At 41.9% G+C, this 22,487-nt stretch overlaps 2 long non-coding RNA genes across 2 annotated transcripts; one reads left to right on the top strand and one right to left on the bottom strand.

Moving 5' to 3' along the window:
* Positions 1-9,432: 9,432 nt before the first annotated feature.
* LOC135412484 (uncharacterized) lies at positions 9,433-11,941 on the bottom strand. Its single transcript, XR_010429677.1, has 2 exons — positions 11,849-11,941; positions 9,433-10,654 (listed from the first exon to the last, which is right to left on the bottom strand). It is a non-coding gene; the product is annotated as an uncharacterized LOC135412484 (long non-coding RNA).
* LOC135412483 (uncharacterized) lies at positions 11,855-22,129 on the top strand. Its single transcript, XR_010429676.1, has 3 exons — positions 11,855-12,218; positions 12,645-12,804; positions 21,658-22,129. It is a non-coding gene; the product is annotated as an uncharacterized LOC135412483 (long non-coding RNA).
* Positions 22,130-22,487: the final 358 nt, after the last annotated feature.

Here is a 22,487-nt window from a genome sequence, read left to right as displayed (position 1 = left end):
CAAACTCTGCGGCTCAGACCCCCCTCCCCTCGCTGAATTTGACATGGGGTAAAGAGCTGTAGAAAACAAGACTGGCACTCCCCTGGCTTGGCCTCTGCAAGCATTTTTAATTAACAGCTATCAACTCTTGTGTATTTGGGGCCATTAGCAGCGTTGACTGAACGACTCCATTGAACCTTTAGGTAAGGCAGCCTAGATCTTTATTTTCTTAATTAACTTCTATGTTTGACCTCAGCAGGTGTCATTTAGTAGTGCTCGTTTGAGCATTTGTAGCTTGACAGAATATTTGAGCTCAATATTATATTTATTATTTTTCTCGAGTTACTAAATAAGAATTATTTTTTTTTATGTTATGGTACAGCCTGGTTGCCTGTTGCCCTACATATTATGCAAACAAATACCTAGGGTAATATAAACCCAGACTTATTAAAAAAATATTAATGAGTACTGGATGGAGAAAAGGGGAATAATTCTATGAATTTTTCAATTATTTTTTTTTGTCCTTACAGAACAAAGCAAGGTTTTAAGCCCGCAAAATTTTTCATGGAAGAGATTTAATTTTTCCATGTGTTTTTCCTGACACATCTTAGAGAAGTTTTGATTTTCATTAACTATTTGATATCAGATTCCTGAGGTGGTGGGGAAAAACAAGAAAAAAAAAGAGTAATATGGGTAATTGTTTTTCAAAGGGCTGTGTTAGCACCCCAACTGTTCCCTTTATGCAGCAGGGTAGTAAATAAAATGAATGAATGAAGAACTGGTTTCATGAAAACCATTAATTGCTGAGGCAAAATGTGCATGGCATTTAGGCTTAGCTGGGAAGGCAATAAAAATCCTTTACTATTAATTTTTAATTTTTAACTTTATATTTCCTCATCATGAGTCTGTAAAAATATGACATCCTTAATTTTTTCATATCCTTTGTTAAGTGCAATGTATTGCATTTAAGAAAATAAAAAAGCTTTCTCTTTTTTTCAATAATACTGTTTAATTCTCTCTCTCTCCCCAGGTAATAATTATATGTAAAGTATGGAACAAGAAAGGTCTGATTTTGATCTCAGACTGGTATAAACTGGGAGTTAATCCATGGACTCGGTTGTGTGACAATGTGAGAAAATGCCTGGGAGATCAGACTTAAGGCTTCTGTTTCTAGGAAGACTCATTGAAGAGCCTATAGCTATTTTCCTGGAGAGATGCTTCAGAGCCTTTCACATGCTTATTTTAATCATTTATTAAAAACACACTGAAGAGAAAAAAAAGTTGAAAAAAAAAGATGATTCTAATTCTAGTAGTTCCAAGCGGTATCTCAAGGTTGAGTACAAAACAAACCATACATAAATAGTAGAAAACAGTCCGCATCTTGTTGCCATGACAATGCCCTACTTATAGCACATTAAGCTGATTCATGTCTTTTCTCACCTCACTGTTAATAAATTATGGTGGCTGATGAGAATTAAGCCAGCTGGAAGAGCTAGTGAATTAATTTGCCACTTAAACGTGGTGTCCTTCAGGGGAATTACCCTCTACATAGCAAATAATATCTTACTGTATATGTAAAATGGTAGGAACAGGTTGAAATAGCTAATCTTTGTTTTCTTTGTAATACTGATGTATCACAGCTTATTGCTTTACCAGCAAGAGCTGGCACAGCCCTACTCCTGCTGTAGGCAGCAGCACCGACTTCAGTTGGTGACAGACGAGTGTTGCAGAGGCTCCTCCACTCCATTACAGGAATAAATCTTTAAAACACTAATTCCTCAGATTTGGGTCATGTTTTGTCACTGGAAGTGTAGGACATTTGGCCAGCAGCTGCTGAAGTGTGTCACCTGCAATCCAGCACCTTTAGGTTAAACTGAAGCACGTGCCTGCGCACGCAGGGTTACAGCAGGGACCATCGCTTCTCGGCTGATGTGCCAATAGGGTTTGTGCAGGTTACAGTGCAAGCATTCAGCTGAGAGTAAGCCTTCATCAACAGTGAGCAGAATTTAGGCTTCTTGATTAATGTATATTCACGGTGGAAAAGATTTTCTCCTTTTTCTGTAGGGAGAGATTCAACAATGGTAATGGTAGAACTGAATAAACACTATAGCTCGTAATAGCAGCCCTTAACAGAAACCAGCCACGCTTCATTCAAATCTTTGTCTCTACGCTCACTTGAAGTCAATAAACTCTAACAGCTGGAGCTAGAGATCTATATTGGAGGACTTTCCAAGTCACAAGTATAAACCCCTTGAAAAATAGCAAATGGGACCTGAAATCTGTGAAACACTAACTGAATTCTACTTATAGTCTTCTGTGATCTACAAGTATTTGCTCAAGTGTAGACATTTTATTGCTTTCCCTATATTTTTTCTTCTCTGACTTTCTTCTTGAATGGTTTAACTTTTCCCTTCAGCTGTTAATCACATGCAAATTTTCCTTGGCATTGTGCTTCAGTTTGAGTTAACTAAAGAAACATTACCTGATCAGAATCACCTGAGGAAGCCAAATTAAACAGTTGCTCTGTATAGCTTGGCTAAACTAAGCCCTCTTCCTTTTGAGTCCTAGTTTCATCTGCTTCTTTCAATGACATGAAAAATCACTGAAGACTGGCACCTGCTCAGTTATCAAAAATGCTGTTGAAATATACTTCAACAGGCAATGGCTTATTGTTCTGAATTTAAGATGTTTGCAGACTTTCCAACAATTCTCATTGCTTTGGAAATGTCTTCAGTAACAGATGAATAATATGATGATAAGGAGCAAGCTCAGCACATCCTGACTTAACAGCAACTCAACAGATCCATTATTTCCCTTGGTTATGAGCACTGCAACACCCATTTGCCTTCTCGTTATAGAAGGTATACTGCCTATAGCACTGTCTAGAAGTTACAGATGCATGTTGTTTTTATCAAAACATCATAAAAAAATTCTAACTATTTCTTTGGGGCTCACAACTCAAGAGTGAACAGCTCCCAAGAAACTTAACCTTATACCTTTATACTACAGACAGAAATGAGAACCTGAATAAAGCCTTCAATGACATGAGTCTAGTGATCTGGAAAACGCAATTTGTGTTCTTCCAAAGTCACTCTTGTAGATGTCTTGTGCGTGGCGTTGTCATCTCAGGCCAGATGAATTGACTGAATACAATGTTCTCACTGTATCTAAAAGGTTTGTGATCTTCAACTTGCAACTGTATTTAACTCCTTAAATGGCTTTCTCTGAAAGGAGTCTCCAGGGTTATCATAGAATTGCCTCAGTGTTTGCCTTTTGATGGTCCTGCAAATGTAGACTCTTCTCCAAGTGACACTGTTTTACTCTTCCACAAGAGAATAGTTTGCAAAGATGCCCTTTGTCCTCAGTTGAGGTGTCAGGTTTGGTTCGTTCTTTATTGCTGACCATTTCTCTTCTGCAGAGGAAGGTGAGGGAACACAGAGGGAGGAGGAATTTGCCTTGCTGGAGCCCTGGTCTGGAATTCCTCATCCTCCATACCCAGCATCCATATGAGAAGGCCATTACTGTGTATTCCACTTTTTCTGCTCCTTGCCAGTCACTTCTGGTTCTGTAATCTTCCTTAGCAGGGCTCAGCCAAGAGGATACCAAACACACCTACTCCTGCACCTCCCCCACTACATTGATTCAGATTAGGAGACAGGAAAGAGGTTCCCCAGCCCTAGTCTTCTCAGTGAAATTATGCTTGGGGTCCATGTTGTTTCTTTCCTCTCCAAAGCTCAGAAGCAGAACCTCCCTTGCCTTGTCTGTACATCTGCAAACTGGGACACAATTAATGCTTACTTAATTTTTTATTTTTTCATCCATATGTTTCCGAATATCCTCTTGGAGAGGCTTTTTGGAGAGGATCCACTGCGTTATGCTGGGGACCCGAAGAGGTGATTCCCCTCCAAAGTTTAGTTTTCATCATCATATAAAACTGCTTTGTTTTGGGTAAGAACATTGTCAGTCTGCTGCTGCACAGCTGGAGAGCCAGAGCATGCAGCTGCAGCGCTCTATAGAGCCGACGGCTCCATGGGGATAGATCCCGCCGGCATCAATAGGCCTGGCCTCTGAGTGTCTAGACACTCCTACCCATCCTTTCACAGCAGGAAAATAGCCTAAACTATTATATGGGTTTAGCAATTCAAAAGCACGTCTGTGCACCTCATCCAGAGGCTTTGGAGCTGTGAGGAAGACACATGCACACATTGGGAAATCTTGCTTTATTCTGCATGCAATCCTAAACTCTATCTTCCAATTCTCTAAAGTCCCTGTGCCCATCAGCTCCAGAGCAATATTAAGGTTTCTTTTTTTTGTTCCACACAAGCAGATTTGGATCCTGGTGAAGAGGATGGACTGTTCTAAAATGCCTTTTTTTTTTTCTTTGTAAGACAAGATCTGGGGACAGCTGAGAGATTTTGGATCCAGAATTATCAGCATCTTTAAGTCCACAAGGCTAAATTCTTAGACTTCTTGTAATTTCAAGGCACAACACAAATTTTTATTTTACCTAAGGTAAATTTATTACCAATTAATTTGGTTCCCTACTCTGAATGGAAAAATTAGCACATGTGGGTGCTGCAGGAATACGGCATTGAAATATGCTTAAGACTTTCTGAAAATTGCAAGAACTGATGTGAAGCTAATTTCCAGCCTCTTGAACAGTGGGCTTTTGGGAAACTATGGTTAACCTGTACCCTACTTTTATGCTTCCCTCTCCTGTTTTGCCTTACAACACAAGTATTAATGATCCAAAGTGGCATCACACATGAAACCAAACCCCGATTCTCACAGAAGACAAATGAATGCCACCTCCTCTCCTCTGCTACCATCATCCAACCTGTCCTGCCAGAGCATGAGCTGCTGCACTTTGGCTTAAAATCTCTGCCCTTTAGGGCAGCTGAGAAGATTTATACCAGCTGACCAACCCTCCTTTGTAACTTGGTCTATATGGAGGCCTATGGATTTCAGGGGCTGGAGTTAAAGAAATATGGCAAGCCATTTCCGTGTTTCCTTTTGGCTATTTTCCCTACTCAAAAATGCAAGAAGAGATTTTGTTACTTCCAAAGCAGCTACTGAGAAATAGGATGTGCTTAGCAAAAGTCCACGCAGCTTCTGCTGGAACCTTATCATGGTAGGGTGGAAAAATCAATAGCAGAGGGCTTTGTGATGGGAACAGTTTTGTTTCAGAACAGGTATTTCCTTCTGCATGTACTGAAAATAACAAAAACTCAAATCAATCCCTACGTGCAAAGCATCAGAGCCTCCAAAAATCTGCCATTACCTTCCTGCCCTCACCAAGAATGTTGTTGAACTATGATATGTCCCACATAATCCATCTTGGATTCCTGGGAAGTTTTTCCCATCTTCCTGCAAGCTCTTGTCTGCATGTGTCTCTGAAAGATGGAGGCAAGGGGTGGAGGGTTTTTATAGATCAGCTTGCAATCTTCTTCATCTGTTTCGGTAAACAGTAGGTAGAAATCATGAAAGGCAAAGCAAAAAATCAATGCATTCAGTTGGATGACACTTAACAGAGGGATTTCTGACTTATCATAGAGCCTCATTCTAAAATCCATGTTATAGATGAAGGCTTTTTTTTCTTTCCCCTTGGGTTATTCTAGTTCATCTTCCTCATAATGATTTTCTCCTTCAGTTTCCATTGTGTGGCACAGAGTGTGCTTCTTGGAGTTGCCTTTTGCAGGGCCAGGAGTTGGTCTTCGATGATCCTTGTGGGTCCCTTCTACCTCAGAATACTCTATGATTTTATGTATTGTTGTTTTAAATTAAAATGAAACAATTTGGTACTCTAAGATAGCAGGATAAGATTTACAGCTGCTATATTTTGCCTCTTCCTCATTTCTTCCAATACAGTTGTGTACAGTGGTATCAGCTTAGGGTCTGACTTCTCACGTAGTTTTAGTAAAGGATATTGCATTAAAAAATCTAGAAACCTGTAAGTCTAAACATAGCAGCAAATTGTTCATTAAGGGCTTTGTAGACAGGTAGCCTTCAACAACCTATGCTATTGATACAACTTAAAATTACGTCTGAATAGTTGTCAATAAAATGCAGAAGGAAAACCATTTTCCAGCCAAGTTTTTATATGCAGAAACAACTGAGCTAAAATTATCAGAGTGATTTTATAAATACAAATACCAATAATTTTATCTGAAAATGCCAATATTACACCCTAATGTCAGGATATAAATTATAATCATACTTGCTAATTTAAAAGTATTAATGCTCCTGAGGACTTTTTGTTTCCCAAGATACAGTACTGAGGGGGCTCAGTAGCTATTTTTCAGACATAAGCAGTCTGGTTGAAGTTGATGACAACAAATGGTCTTAACATTGCCCTAATTTTGTGTGTGTCTTGTGTTAGAGGAAGATGTTGCTAATGAGCAACTGGTAACACAGCAACCATATCAACAAGTGTCCGACCTTGCTTCCCCAAAAAATAAGCAGACATCTTTTCTTCAGTGGTTAGAAGTAACCCCAAATCTGCTTTCCCACACTTCAATGTCTTTTTCTTTATGTGTAGGGGAGAACCTCTTACCAGTATGACTTATGGTCTTCTTAGAATTTCTAAGCTTTCAGGTTTTTTTTATTTACAGTCACATCTTGTATATGTGCCAATTACAGCCATGACTCATTTTGTAGAAAGTATGCTGGGGAAGTGTGTAATTTCTGACACTGTAAATACAGGGAGAACCATTACCAGATGATGATCAGCTCCTCGAGGGTTGCCAGCCACCACAGAGTTTAACGATTTCAGAACCATGGTACTCTGCAATTCTTTTGCCTGGAGACTGTATGAAAGTCTTTCCTCATCTTTAAAGATTTTTACACTGAAGTTAGTTGCACTAAGATAGCAAATGTCAAAAGCTGTGCAGAGTCAACTATGGCTTCACTTATTCTCTTCCTTTTTTTTGAGGTGGTGGTGCCTTTCACCCTACAGAGCAGGGGAAACTTTACATGAAGGAGAGCCCAGGGAGAAAGGCATAGCTAGAATAGAAAAGCATAGCTAGAATAACTGTAACTAATATCAAGCCTAGCATTTGGCCTCTACTGAATAACCCCATTCCTCGAGACTCCTAAGCCAGACCCTGCCTGTTGATGAACCAGCAGCAGGACCTGAGCCCAAAAGAGGGGCTGTGAGGCCGAGCAGTACAGCAGGTGACAGCACCGTGTACCAGCAGCTTCTCATCTCTGCTCATTTCTGCTCGTCTCAACAGAGTTCCCATATGGGTCAACCCCAGTGCTGGGGTTGCTTTCAATAGCACTGTTACCTAGAAACTGAGTTGGTCTCTTCCTTCCACTTCTCACTGACTAAAGGCTTAAGGTTGAAAGTTTTGCATGTGTTTAAAAAAAAAAAAAAAAGAAAAGAAAAAAAAAAGAAAAGAGAGAATTGGAAGGGATCCAGCTTGGTTAGCATTTCCAGATCACTGATAGTTCTGTGAACTGTCTGCAAGCTACAAGGGGCCTTAAAATCTTCACTCAAGCAAATGTGGGCACTGCAAGATATTGATAGCTAGTATTTTTAAAGTCAGCACTCCCTAGAGTGTCCTGCTTGTCCTCTTGTCCAATAAAACACCTACTGAAATGTGAGACCTTAAGGTCTCCTTCCCTGATCTGAATCAGTGGCAGAGTACTGCTCCTGTGACAAAATCTGCACAGTGGCCAACAGCCACGAAACCAAATGCTATTTGCCTTTTTGTTGTTGTCAGCAGTGTTAACTCTTAATGAGCACAAACCAGCTCATTCAGTACTCTTTCAGTGCATACATATCCCTGTCTTACTGCTGTGGGGTGAGCCAGTGTCCCCATATATGGTACCTATTGCTGTGAGCAATCCTGGCTGTGCTTCAGCTGTTTTCACCGAGAAAGCTGGGATATTATCTATTGTCTGGCAGGCAGGTTTGACTAACAATTAATTGCCTGTCTGCTTTGCATTGAGCATGAAGCTTAAACAGAATTCTGAGTAATTAAAAGGACGCACTGACCGCAGGTCAGCAGCAAAACCTTACCAGGATGTTTTCTTTCAGACCTAAGGTGTTTGCTGCACTTCTTTCAACTTAAAGGTAGATTGATAACAGTAGTGCTTGTGGTTAATTTAAATGGTCATTTAAATTATAGGTCAGGTCCAGCGAATGAGGGATACCTTTGGTCACAGTCTGTCTTTTGACAGGAACTTGGTTTTGTAAGGTGGGATGGGGTCACAGAAATATTTCAAAATTTTTGTTTGCTACATCCTATGGTGCAAGGTTATGTGTGTGGGGAAGAGCATTATTTTTAATAACTGTGTTAGTTTATATGTGCATCTTGAACAGCTTGGTATGCTCTGCACAGTTTAACATGGCTTAAGTCAGTCTATAACTGGCCTATTGTTCAGTTTTTCCTGATACTAGACAATCTAAGAAATTTTTTTCCTTTCTGTGGCAATGCATCTTTTACACATCCTAAATTATCCAAAAACCATCTGAGATATCTGAATTCAGAGAAACACATTTTGATATCTGTGTACTTCTGCAGAGACACTTAGCATTTACAGAAGCTCTATTATTCTAATATTCTAATTATATTCTTCTAATTATACAATCAGGAGCCTGTGCTACATAAAATTTCCCTGTCTGGTTCAGTCAGAAATGCTTTTTCTATTTTTTTTCCCCCCACTTTGCTACTATTTGATTTTCTGTTTATTTTCTCTGAACTAGACTCCTGTTTCCCTCTGTTGTTCCTTTTCATGTTGGTTTGCTTCCCAGTATAGCCATCTCTTATTCCTTCCCAGCTACAAGAGGCTTTGTCCTTATACTGAGGCTGTGTCCTTATACTGAGGCTGTGTTTCAGTTCTGCCATGTGCTCAGCCCTCACCAATGTCCCTGCTTTGGGAAGTTTTCCTCTCCTGACCTGTTCCTGTCCTCATGCCCTCAGGTGACCTGGAGCACTGACCTGCCTTAAAGATTGTATATTGTTTTCCTGGGTTCATTTTTCCTTTTTTTTTTTTTTTTTAGTTGACTCAGTTGTGATGGAATCATGAACAAAATAAAAGGATGCAGCTTCAGAAGATGTTACTTGATTTTCTAATTTTTATGGGCTTTATAAATTTTTTACCTGTGCTTATGCCTGACAACAGAGTTGAAAAAAGTGAAAGGTTATAAATTTTGCTAAGCCCCCACAGCATTTTGAGAGTAGCTCAGGAATCATGAGACTGTTTCCAAGAGATTAGAGCTCTTGTTATTTTGTCTGGGTTCTTAAGAAGTTCTTTGGCTATATTTGGGTCACATTTTCAAGCTTTGTTCTGCAACCACAAAGGCTAAAACCTCATATTTTGTAATAAAAACGGAATTTTGGGGTCATCATTTCAAATGACCAAATACCGCAAGACATATAATGTAGTTGTGAGAGATGTCAGTGTTCTCCCAAAATGCATTTTTACAGCAACTCCCTTACTGCATCAGAGGTTTCTGGGGTTTTATTTATTCAAGCTGATCTTTTTTTATTTGTTTTTGTCTGTTGATTTTGAACACAACACATATGGGCAACCTGGGATGACTGTAAATTTCGTGATGAATTGGGAATAAATATTCCCATCCTTAGCAAGAACTGTTTGCTGTATTGACACCGCCTCCCTTCCCCGAGGCTCTACGATCTCTCCCAAATCCTCACTGCGTGCAGGCGATCCAAACACTGCATAATCCTTTTGATGCAGGTCGGTTCATTTTGAATCAGCAAAGCATTTTGTGCGCTTTTAACCTCCATACTGCATGCCACACCTGTAGGGGGGCTGCTAATCTAATTTTGATTCACAGTGGTGGCAACAAACAGGTCACTTACGGAGTTAATGTCAGCTGCTCCACTAATTACTGTAGGAAAGCGATCCCATCATCCAGGATGAAAATGTCTAACTCCAGCCTACAAAGCACTTTCAGTGCACTAATTCTGTTAATGCTCCATTACTGCTTCATTTGAGCTGTGTAGTCCATCTCCCAAAGTGAGATAGTAAATCCCCAACCAGTTCCAGAGCTGGGAAAATGCACAGACTAAAACATTATTGACTACATTACTGGGCATTGTTTTCTGTCGGGCTTGCTTTGTTTCTTGAAGTTTATTTAGACAGATCTTCCTTGGTAACTCAGCTTATAGCAGCCTTAATCTTCCACTCTACCTTGAAGGGGGTTAGGTGCCAAAAAATATCCTGTGCACAAGGATCTGATCTCTCTGCTCCTTAGAAACTGAAATATGAAATGAGAAAATAAAGCTACACTATTGCAATATCTTAAAGATTATCAGGATGAGAAATCATGAAGTGGTAGGCTACAGCAACACCCTTAAACACAGAAGCAGAGGAATGTCTTGAAACATCTGTGTAGGTATCCTTAGGCTTGGGATCTTGCAGTCTCCTCTTTGCGTGAAAACAGCCTCAATTCATGAGAAATAACCTGGGCACTGTGCAACAGTAAATGACAATAACAGATATAATTCTATGCTGTCTTCCACCCAAGGTCCCCACTGAAGACATAGGGTATGTATGAAGTGTTTTTTCTTCCTAAGGTTGTAAGGCTTTAATTTTCTTCTTTTTGAAGTAAGTGAGGATCCTCACACTGGTGTCTTTAGAGATTCCTTAGGCTTCATCCGATCATCTTCACTGTCATTTCTCCTGAAGCCCACTTGTTTGTCTTCTGTAAGATACACAAATTATTTGGGAATTTGTTGTCAAGCAAAGTGCTTTTGAAGAGCAGAAGAAAATGCATAGTGCTGGCCGTTGCTGGCTGGCTGGGTTCAGAAAGGAGCTCTAAATGAGGTGTGTTCACAGTGACAGATTAATAAATGTGCCGAGGTGCCTGAGCTTCCTCTACACATTCCCTGTTCACTTCTCAGCTGAACTGCAAAGACTGTTGAAAATTTTCACAGAAGTTATAAGTGAGAGGCAATGTGAAAGCTGCTGAGCTCTTTGTAGGTGGTGGGACAGCAAGGGCTAGATGATGATGCCTCTTGCAGGAGCATCCAGTGACTGTTATCCTGGGGATTACTTGTATGATACTCCTCCCATGCCCTGTTCCTGGTCAAAATTCTCTTGTACTAAGGGAAATTCCTTGTACTAAGTCTTATGGAGTTCATGCCTAAATAGTAACTCCAGGCTGCTTTTATATTTCTGTTCCTTTTGTTTTAAATATATGAACTGTAAAAAAGTATAATAAATTGTGATATCATGGCTTAACTGTATTGCATATCCTGCAGTGAGCAGAACCTGTTGCTTAGAGCACACTTTTTCTGCATATGTAGCAATGTTTCTTCAGCCTTTTTTAAGTTTTAAAACTTTTGCTGCTAACTTTGAAAACCCACTTATGCTTCTAAGAAGAAGCTAAATATAAAAAATTTCTGTCTGACTGGAACTGTTTTGTCAATGCTTAGGAAGAAATGAAGTGAATGGTTAAAGATGAGGTTGGAATGTAGCCTTAATAATAAATAGGACATGCTGCCACTGTACTCTATCATACTATGAAATGGGGATAGATAGATAGATAGATAGATAGATAGATAGATAGATAGATAGATAGATAGATAGATAAAGCATCTCATGTGAGAAGGCAGGTGAGTGTCAGAATAAATACTGTGATTTGATCTGAAGATGTGACTATGCCTTGTTTTGTAATGATTGATTCTATATCACACAAGGTATTTATTGTCTCCCATAATGTAGACTGTGGTTAATGGGTACTTGGAAACCTGCATCTCCCCTTCCCCTACGGAAAGACCACCATGACAGATATGCCTGTAGCAGCCCAGCAGATGACACACCTTCAAAGAGACAAGGCTAACGTGGAGAGCGTGGCATGAAGCTGTGCCCCCTCCTGCCAGACAAGGGCTCCTACCTTTGTTTCCCACTGTTTCACAAGGCTGCCTTGGCTCCTCTCTGCTTGCCCCGCTGCCGGCTCTGCCGGGCTGCCTTCTGGCAGATGGCTGATTACCATAAAGAGAAGCCAGCCTGTTGTGGCCGCTGTGTGCATATCCCGGCGTAACCAAGCACAGCACAGCTGTAGCTAGGCACGTGAAAGAGGCATTCGTCTTCCCACTGATGCCGGGTTTGACCTTTCGTAAGGAAAACTGGTGGTGTCACTCAGAGCAGATGGTGAACAGGAGCTTGGTAAAACATCTGCGATGTCATTTTTAAAAGGTCCCATCGGGCTGTCCAAGGACTGGAGCTCTGGTACCAGGATTTCACCATTTTTCCTTGTTCCAAAGGTGAACTGCCACTAAGGGCAGTGTACACCTGATATGGGATGGAAAATGTGACCATGCTTTCCCTTAAGAAATTGCCAGTGTTCATTCGTGATGTCCTGAGCTAGAGGAAATATAGACTATCATCCTCCATAACGCAGTGTGCGCTTGGACGTCGTATGTGGCCAAATTATCCAGCACAAAATGAAATGTTCAAAGCACAGTGGTCAGGGGGGTCCGTTGGACACACTCAGGCAAGATGCTGCATATGTGGATTACTCGTTGACTGTGGGACAACTGCAAATGAGAGTCTGACAAACTCACACGTGTCAGCAGTTCAGGCATTGTCATGAGCCTCTCAAATCCACTGCATTGTGTTTGACTCAGTATTTGACAATTCCAATCTGATTGAAAAATTAAATATATTGGTTCTTCTACTTCATTTCATAGAGGTAGGAGGTGAAGATGTTTAACCAGAAAATTAGTGTCACTCTAGGATGAGCTGGGGAATCTGGCTGTATGACTCCTGCCAAGGCATGAACCTTGCTGTGAAAGTGTCAACCACTGTGTCACCCATACCTATCCATGGGCATTTCCCTGCACAGCTGAGGTGGGTCCTGGCTGCATCATAGCTCACAAGAATAAATAGTGGCAGGGGATGGGACTTTCTCTACTCTGAAGGGGCTGGGAGAGACAATGGAAACATGTTCCTCAAAAAGTTGTGGATGCCTCGTACCTGGAAGTGTTCAAGGCCAGGTTGGATAGGGCTTTGAGAAACCTGATCTAGTGAAATATGTCCAAGGTAGGGGAGGTTTAAATGAAATAATCTCTAAGGTTCCTTCAACCCAAACTATTCTATGATTATATGATTCTATGAAACTTAGAGCAACAGAAGTGACCAAGAGGAGTGTTTAGACAGGTTACAGGTGAAGACTGAAACCAATGGGAATTTTTCATCAATGCAGAGTGTCTCATGCTGCTGAGGGGACTAAAACAGGTGAGAGAAAACAAACTGTGTGCTAATGGCCATGCTGCTCAACATTCCTAGACCCTGGGACAGCATGGCCTTACATTTAGGATGTTTGTGCCTCTGTTAGTGCTCTCCGAGCTTGCGCTGATTTTCAGGTTGTGTGATCTGGTTTGTGTGTTCATTTGCACCTGACATACAGCTCATGATGTGTCAAACCTCTTTCAGCCAGCTTTGGGTTATCACTTCTACCAATAATCTTACATCCTCCAACTTTTCCTGGTAATCTGACAGATTCCTAGAAATCTTGACTCCTAAAAGAAGAATGCCTCTTTATTTTGTGTGTGGTGAGCCTGGCATGCCTGGAGTGCACGTGAAATGGGCAATACCTTGTAGATGCACTAGGCTTTCTGTGTATATACAGTGGGTGCTGCTTTTCTGTGCATAGATTTTAACAGAGAGGCCATAAGTGGCCTCTCTCTGGAAAAGACCTCATTTCAACTTCAGGGAGTACTTTAGGACTGAACTATCTCTAGTTGAGGAAAGTGATGACAGACAGGCTTGTCACCAACAAGTGTCCTGACAGGGACAGTGTTGGCAAGAGCAGTTACTCCTCCTAGCAAACCATGTGAGAGGCTGAGGAGGAGCCAGCAAAAAGCAGGAGGTAACTGTTGTCACCTCTAGCTGTTAGCTGGTTGCTTCATTTCTCAATGTAACAAGCCCATATTTACCTGTGATACCTACACCATCTCCATGTGTTTCATTGTGGCAACCTAAAGTGACATAAGGATGTGCCCCTTTCTCCCTTCCCCTGGGCATAAAGGGACATCATTTTGGCAAAGGGGTCTCAGTTGCCCAAGAGGTATTCCTTCCCTTTGGCCACTCCCTGGCAGTGGCCCAGATCAAATATACACATGGTTGTAAAAATATGAATGAAAAGAAACATGGTGACTGTAACTAACTCAAAGGCTGAATTACTTCTGTGAAGAGTAGGATAAAGAATGACTGACTGTTTTGGGTACAGTACTGGTCATCTGCAGCAGTGGGAATGGGATTGCTATGAGGTGAATTCACTGACTGAATCACACATCTCCAGAGACATAGGTGGATTGGCCCTGATGGATGGCATGAACATTCATGACAATTTATTCTCTTCACAGTCTCTGACCATCGCTCTCATAGTAGATGCACCTTCCTCACACATTGGCAGTGCTTCTTCAGATGCTGGCTTCTTCGGTGGGGGACAGTTTGGGAACCCCAAGAAACACAAACTGTACCAGAGATTTTACCTCCTTCCTATTTCACACATCTCCAAGCCTGCACCCAAATTGCCGTATTCCCTTTGCAGTGCCCCTCCGCCCCATATTGGCTGTTCTCTGCTTTATCTGGTGCTACTTGGCTCCTCCACAGTCGTGGGATATCTGACCTTTAAAACTCTGAGCATTAATAACCTGCTGGAACAGTTATCATACACAACACTGGAACACCGTGCTCACCAAACTACCTGCTTTTGCCTATTTCATTCTTCATCACCAGTTCTGTTGGGTGCCTTCAGGAAAGATCTGTTTGTGTCTTCAGCATTAATTGTGGCTGCTAAAAACACCATCCTTATGTTACTCAATTCTTGTCCTTAAAATGAGTTGTCCATCACAGGGTCTGCCAGAGTGCAAACCCACCAGCAACAGGCACTGCTGGGAGCGGCTGCTGCTCCAAGAGATGTAGGTAGTTGAGTCTACATGGAATACCTGGAAGCAACTGTTTTTGCTAGTCAAATATAAGGCATTCAGGCTGATTGTCAGGTTTCATCTGATCACAAGGTAGGCTATTATTAATCCCTTATCAGTGTAGTGCTTTTGATTGAAATCTGTCTCTCTCTTTTTCTCTCCTCCCCCCTTTTCCTTGCCGGACATAAAAGACAATGGAAGGGATAGGGCCAAACTGCTCTTCTGCGGACAAGAAGCTAATTGTCTGAAAACAACACGTCATTCAAGACCACGGGAGACTGAGGACAGTGGCAGGAGCATGAATATACAAAAGTGCCTACTGTTAAGGCCACAGCTTTAAGTGTTTAAATTCAAATCACATTCCCATTGGAGGTTCAAATTTATAGCAAGAACGTACACACAAGGATTTCAGTGTTCTAAATAAATTTCATCTGACTTCTCAGAGTATTCCTGATGGCACATATCAGAGCTGAGTGCAAGGGAGACTTGCTTTCTTTGCTCTATGAAGCAAAAATATCGAAGTAGGTTATTTTGATTTGGTTTGGTTTGTTTTTGTGTGCTCTGTGTTAGTAAATAGAGCAGCCTGTCATATTTAGGCTCTGGTTTTCTGATTGTGAGGTTAGTCCTTGGCTTGAAATGCTATTGTTCTTGGATGTTTGCCTTGAGCTGAAGTGTTCATATGTGGGGAGGAAGAGGAGGAACCAAGCTAAAAATAAAGTGAAACAAAATGCTGTTTATTGCTATGGAGTGGATAATGTTTTCCTAGATGTCTCGGCAACCCTGTCCTTGCAGGCAGTGTGGATTGGCACAGTTTGCTTCCATCACATGCGAGGGGTGATTATCGGTATCCCCTACTGCCTTCCTGGTATTTTGTTCTGTGCTCTACTGGTGTTTGCTCATGCCAGTCACATCAACAGCAAGAGAAAGAGGTTCCACTTTTCACTACATGTCAAGCAAAGAGCATCTGCATTGCAGATGTGAGAGGCAGGTCAAGTTCCTTTGCTCCTTCATGTCCCTCAGAGTGGCCCCGTGGTGTCTGCTCCTGCCATGGCCCTGTGGTGATGGAAGGTGCTGAGAGCCACAGGGACTGCAGCACACAATACCTGCGTGTCCCCAGGCATGCGCTGTCCAGAACAATACCTGGAACAAAAGCACTTTCTGTCTCCATTATCCCATGAAGCACTGGAGGCTGCAGATGTAAGGCAGTGAAGGAGGGACTTCTGCACCAGGGGCTACAGTAGTCACTGTGACAAGACTTGGTACAGGCAGGAGCTGAGCAGATATTAGATTGCTTATGGGAACAGTGAGAATATCCCCAATTACATCAGATGAGCTGCAAACTAGATGTGAGGCAACTGCCATTAGTCAGGATTTAGAAGAAAGCTTCTTTTGGACTGGACATTCCCTCCTTGCCCATTTTCAGGCTTTGAGTACATGGCCCTAAATCCTCAGCTATGAAACCCTGTCAGTGCTGGGTACTTGGCTAAAAGCATAGGGTTGTCTCAGTGCACAGATTACCCTGTTCAGTGTAGATGCCACAGAGGCAGGTAAAATATTCAGACATTCAAATATTTTCCATGAAAACCACTCAATGAGGTTATCTTTGGCCAGTGTGTCAACATTCATCATCACACAGGTAAACAGTGACCAAGCAAAGATCACAGAGGCTACATCTTCTGCCTGTCCAGCCATGCTCCTCTTGCACTGATAAAACATTCCTGCAGCTTTACAAGTTCAAAGAAATGGATAAAGAGTTTCTATCAGCAATGTGGTTTTAGTCAGATGACTGTGAATAGTTTATGCACCTCAAGAGCATGAGGTGCTCAGTTTCTGAAATATTTGTACAAGCAGAATATCAGAACCATTTCATGTTTGGGTTTAGTGTCTCAGTAATGAGACACGGTGCCTTTTTAGACATTTTAGAGATTATCAATAATAATATTTCTCTGTGTGAGTAAAACACAGAGCACTGATAATGCCTCTGGTGTCCTTTCCCAATACGTGCTGCCTGCACTCATAAAGTGGGCCAGTGGCTATCTCCTGAGGATCAAACCAGGCTATCTACACAGAAAATTCCCAGGTCTGGTATTCAAGTTTGGTTATATTATTAGCACATCCTGTTTCTTATTTTAGGGCAGCTAATTGAGAAGCTGCAGCAAAGCTGTCTTTTCCTGAATCCCTAAAACCGTGAAGGTCCCTTTTCCTTTGCAAAAGTAATTGAGAACATGTAGTAAGATTGCCTCTGAGAGCAGTGAGTTATTAAAAAGCAGACACTTGAGGACTGATTTTGTGAGCTCCAGTGATGGCAAAGGGCAGACAGGCAAGCCCCTTGAGCAGAAACCTCAGGCTGGGCATGACCTGTTGCCAAATACAGCTGTTCGATATTCATGGATGTGCTTCTTATTCTAAAGTTCTCTTCATGACTAGGAAAGGGACTTGTGCACCCAAAGTGATCGATAATTTTCTTCCCATGTTGGTGGTTGCTTTAATAAAAGATGTAATCTCTTCTTACAAACTTTATCTCATTTAGAGGAGAAAATGCAACAGTAATTTTACTGTCTGGGTAGTAAAGTGCAGGAGTTGTCTGTCAGCATCCCAGTCCTGTGTCTGTGCCTTATCTCTCTAGGAAATTGATGTTGAAAAAATACCCCAGAAGCAATCCCTACCACTACTTTTTTCAACAATTAAGACATTCTGTTTCTCTCTTCCTGCATTTGGTGCCTCACTGATCACTAAACCTTAAATTGCTTTTCACCTCTTTGCTACTGTGTGTTTTATCTGTGCTGGTAGCAGTAAACAGCTGCTGGAGAGGTGGAGTTCCCATGTCAGCTCCATCCCTGCAGCCACTGGAAGTACAGGTTGTGGACACGGTGTCACCACAGAATCATAGAATATCCTGAGTAGAAGGGACCCACAAGGATCATTGAGTCCATCTCCTGGCCCTGTTTCAGGACAGCCCCCAAATCACACCATGTGCCTGAGGCGGTTGTCCATACGCTTCTTGAACTCTGTCAGGCTTGGCTCTGTGACCACTTCCCTGAGGAGCCTGTTCCAGTGCCCTTTACCCTCTGTGTGAAGAATGTTTTCCTAGACCGGAGAAAAGGAGGCTCAGGGGAGATTTTGTTGCTATCTACAACTACCTGAAAGGAGGCTAGGTGGGGGTTGGACTCTTTTTCCAGAGAACCAGGGACAGGACGAGAGGAAATGGCCTCAGACTGAACCAGGGAAGGTTCAGGTTGGACATGAGGAAGAATTTCTTCACTGAAAGGGTGTCAAGCATTGGAATAAGCTGCACGGGGACATGGTGGAATCACCATCCCTGGTAGTAGTGTTCAAGAAATGAGTGGGCAAGGTACTTAGTGCTATGGTTTAGTTGGCACGGGGGTCTTTGGTGAAAGATTGGACTCAATGATCTTGGAAGTCTTTTCCATCCTTAATGATTCTATGACTAATATCTAACCTAAACCTTCCCCGACACAGCTTCATGCCATTCCCTTGGATCCTGTCATTGGTCACCAGGAAGATCAGTGTTTGCCCCTCCATTTCCCCTCATGAGGAAGCTGTTTGCACATGGCCTGGGACAACTCTTCAAAGATTCATCTGGATGCAGGATGAGGATGCAGTTTTTGCACCAGCCTTCCTCCCCCATGCCGTCAAGTTAAAGTGGCTCGCTCTTCCATTCCACCACTACAAGAGATGTAGGTTTTGGTTAGTCCTCACCTGGTCATTTGAGGGTTTTGGTGGAAAAAAAACAAAACAGCAGCAATCCAGCCTGGCAGTACCATCTGTGCTAAAGGCTTGCCACCCCTCACCAACTGGGATCTCCACTGCAATCTACAGCCAGCATCTGCTGGGGAAACTTGTGAGCTCCAGCTTCAGTGTTATGGGGAGCAAACTAACTATTGGAAGGAAAAATCCTGTATCAAAGCAACCTCAAAAGCAGATCAGGAAGGAGGGTGTCACCTAGAAGCACATGCTGAGCCTGAGTGGGCTGGGCACCAGACATCCAAGCTGAATGGACGGAAGTTGCAGTGCTGCCTTATTTGTGCCAGCTGAAGGTCTTGCCTTATGTCCTGAAAAGACAAGTACAGTTCCCTCTAGCTCAAAGTCTGCAAGATGTGACTCTTGAAAAATAAAGGCAGCAGGCTTCTTTTCTTCCATGAAGTAGCTCGGTGGCTTCATTGCACCTCTGGAGGAACAGCATGGATGAATTTGACTCCTTCTTTTAAAGTCTCAACCTTACCATTAAAATTTTTATAAGTCCCAGTGCCAATTAAGTGTTATGATACTCTTAATCTGATTCTATCTCCTCCAAGTGGCTGTTTATTTTTTAAAAAAATCAATTTTATTGTAATTCTCCTTGCTCACGTTTCTCACATGGAATCAAATCCAACTCTTTCCTCTGGTTCTATTACTGAGGACCACTTCAGGAGGTAGTTAAGGTTTTTTTTAACTGGCAGCTACAGAATTATCCCTTAGATTGCACAAAATGTGTGATGGATATCGAGAATACTTTCAGTTGCTGTTTGTCTTGTTTCATTTGTGTGGCACAACTAATGTAAGGCCATCTTTACAAATTACATTAATAATTACTTTCCCTTGTGTTATGGAAACAGAATGAAGAGCTTTTCTAGAATCTAACAACTACTCTTTCCCATGTCCCATACTTTGCACTGCTCTAACCAAATATCACATCAGTAAAAACATGAAAACCAGTTTCACTGTTACAGTCATTATCGAGAATATATGGTTGTAGTTGTTGAAAGTGTGCTATCTACATTAACACGCATCTTAGAGAATGCCAAAAGCATTTACTTAAAAGGATCTTGTATTTTTCAAGCAACCACAGTGTTACAAATAACCACAGTGGTGATAAGCAAGTGCACTTGCTTCTGTGGTCATGGCTTAAATTGTGCTTTCGAGATGAATGTCTGAATATCATCAGACTGATACAGATTTTAAATCTGTATTGTCATAAATGTGAGTAAGGTTTGGCTTAGCTGCTGGGAATAAATTAATATGAATAAGAGGATGTGTGGGGAGCTCTTTGATACTGCTGGGAGCAGAAAGATCGGGTTTCTTCAGTTAATACAAACAGTACATTTGCATCCACATCTTAAGACAGGGACCCAGGAGTAACTAAAGGCCACTGTGCAGACATTTTTGTTGATTGGATTTTGTCAGCAATGATTGCAGCAGAGACAATGCCTATAATGATAAAATTCATCTTCTTGCTAGAAAGCTAAAAATCCCCCAATTAATGTAATTAATATCGTAAAAGGACTCTACTGCTGCTATCTGTTCTGCGTGTGTTGGGGGCTATTTTGCCACTGTTGTTTCACCAGTGGGAGAGTACTATTTTGTCCTTGTGGCTCATTGCAGGAGCCTGACACTAAATTTGCTCAGTCACCCTGATACCAGGGGGGGTGTGAGTGGGCAGAAGCACTGGGACAGAAGCAAACAGTGAAGTGCTGGTGGCAAGAGCGGCAAGAAACACAGAGTAGCATGTTACATTGTGGAGTATCTGTTTGCCCTTAGTGGGATCCCTGGGGTAAGTTTTAGCCCTTTTGCCAGAAGTTCTGCCTACTAATGAGAAACACAAGCCCTCAGTCTGCAGTTTCCACAATACTTTAATCTAGCATTGTCTGCCACCAAGAAAGGCAGTCTCACTGCCCTCCCACCTCGGTGCTCTTCCAGTCTGTGTCACAGTGGGTGCGTGTTTGAGTCTACACAGGACCTGACCTACACCAAAGAGGATGATTTGCTCTCAGTCTTTGGTCAGGCTGAATTTCCCATCAAACTCTTTCTTGTGTTAAATTAAACCCAAGAAACTTCAAAACAGGGGAAGCCCCGCCAAACAGGCTTCCACTGAGTCCTGTTGTCCAGTGCACATGCTCCATCAAAGACTGGCTTAAAAGTATAGCTTTGACCATGGGTGGAAGTCTTCACCTGAGGAGCCTGGAGGTAACTGGGTGGAGCTGCTGTGTGGTCACTTAAATAGGAAGAAAATTTAGCTGCCCTAAATCTACAACATTTCTTAAGGTGCAATAAAGCATGAAGCCTTGTTTTAGTTATAAAACTTAATGAAACACTGCTACAGAGGTGTTTTAGGAGTTCTGCTGGCTTCCCTTGTTCTTCATAAAGTTCCTAAATGATCCTGTGCTTTGATTCGATTCTCATGGGAAAAGCTTACCCTTTCAGTTTTGTGTAACTCATTAAATGCTGACAGCTGCCACAACATCATACAAGACATGGGAAAAGAGAGCAGGAAAATTCAGAAGAAACATAATGGAAGATGTACCTGCCATGGTAACTAGATAGCGGCTTTAAGTGGCAAAATCATGGTACTTGCATCAGCCTGATGTTTCCTGGATAAATAAAATTAAGCTAATTTACAGCCATGACTAAATTGCATTTCTGCTGAGTCCGACTGCAAAGTTTCCATTTGCCGTCAAATTCAGCATCTTGGATTTGTACATCTGATATCCCCTGAAGACAGGAGACTTGGGTAACTCACAGCAAGGTCAGCCTTATTTTTCTTTGTGAGCCAGCCTGTCGTTTCACAGTCCCACTCAGAGTGGTGCTGGTCCCGGTGAGGCTGTGGTGGTACTGTGATGTTGTCATCCTCTGCTGCGCTGGGGGCTGAAAGCAGGCCCGATGCACGTCGATAGTGTTGACGTTATGCCTGATTTGTCACATGTAAGTAACTCTGACCTGCTTGTCCTTGCATCAAAACAGTCTCCCAGAGTGACATTTCTGGACTCTTTTTCAGACTCCCTCATCCATGGAAGGAGTAAGCAAAGGAAGCTGGGAGACAGATGTGCAGCTGATACAAACACAAATCCTTCTAATGAGCTCAGTGGAGCTGAACTAGTTGCATCAGCAGAGAAAATTTCCCTTTCTTCCCATCTCAGAAGTGGTAACTGGCGGTCTGGCTCACCTGTATCTGGCCTGAGTGCTATTATTTGCTCCCAGAAACATGTCGTCTGTATCTTCAGAAAGGGATGGTGAAAGTGTTTGGCCCAAGGGAAGAGCTGGGGGCATGGCTGCCCAGCAGATGGGAACTAGAGCATCAAATACAGGAATGTTATTGATTAGCCACCTTGAGGGCTGCTGGATTTCTTCCTGGGTGGGTCAACATGGCAGAGTGTGAGGCACTGGCTTGGTCTCCTGTATGGCAAGAATTCATGGTGTCAGCTAGCAAAAGCCTGGATATGTGTAATCTTTTGTGGCTCATGCACCCTCTTCTTAGCAGATACTTTGCTTTTTTATTATGGGGTAAAATAAATAAATAAATATTTATATATTTTCATATAAATAATTTTTATATATACATATTTATAAACTTATATATAACAAAGCTTCAGGAACTTCCTGAGAATCTGAAAATCTGGTTGCAAAAACAAGTGAAAGGACAACTCCAGAGGTTAAAACTCAGGACTGTTCTTTGAACTTTTGCCACATTTTGGAAACAAAGTAATCAGCTGTGATTGCATCCAGTTTGAGATCATTGCCATAACAAATTTTAATTAAGGTATATTTAATTTAAACCTTGTAAAGCTTTTTTTCATGTCCTTGCATATTGATATTCATGTGCGATAG

This window comes from Pseudopipra pipra, chromosome 3 (genome assembly GCF_036250125.1).
Source record: "Pseudopipra pipra isolate bDixPip1 chromosome 3, bDixPip1.hap1, whole genome shotgun sequence".
NCBI lineage: Eukaryota > Metazoa > Chordata > Aves > Passeriformes > Pipridae > Pseudopipra > Pseudopipra pipra.
The sequence above is the reverse complement of the archived record's forward strand: the minus strand, read 5'-3'. Positions and strand labels throughout refer to the sequence as shown.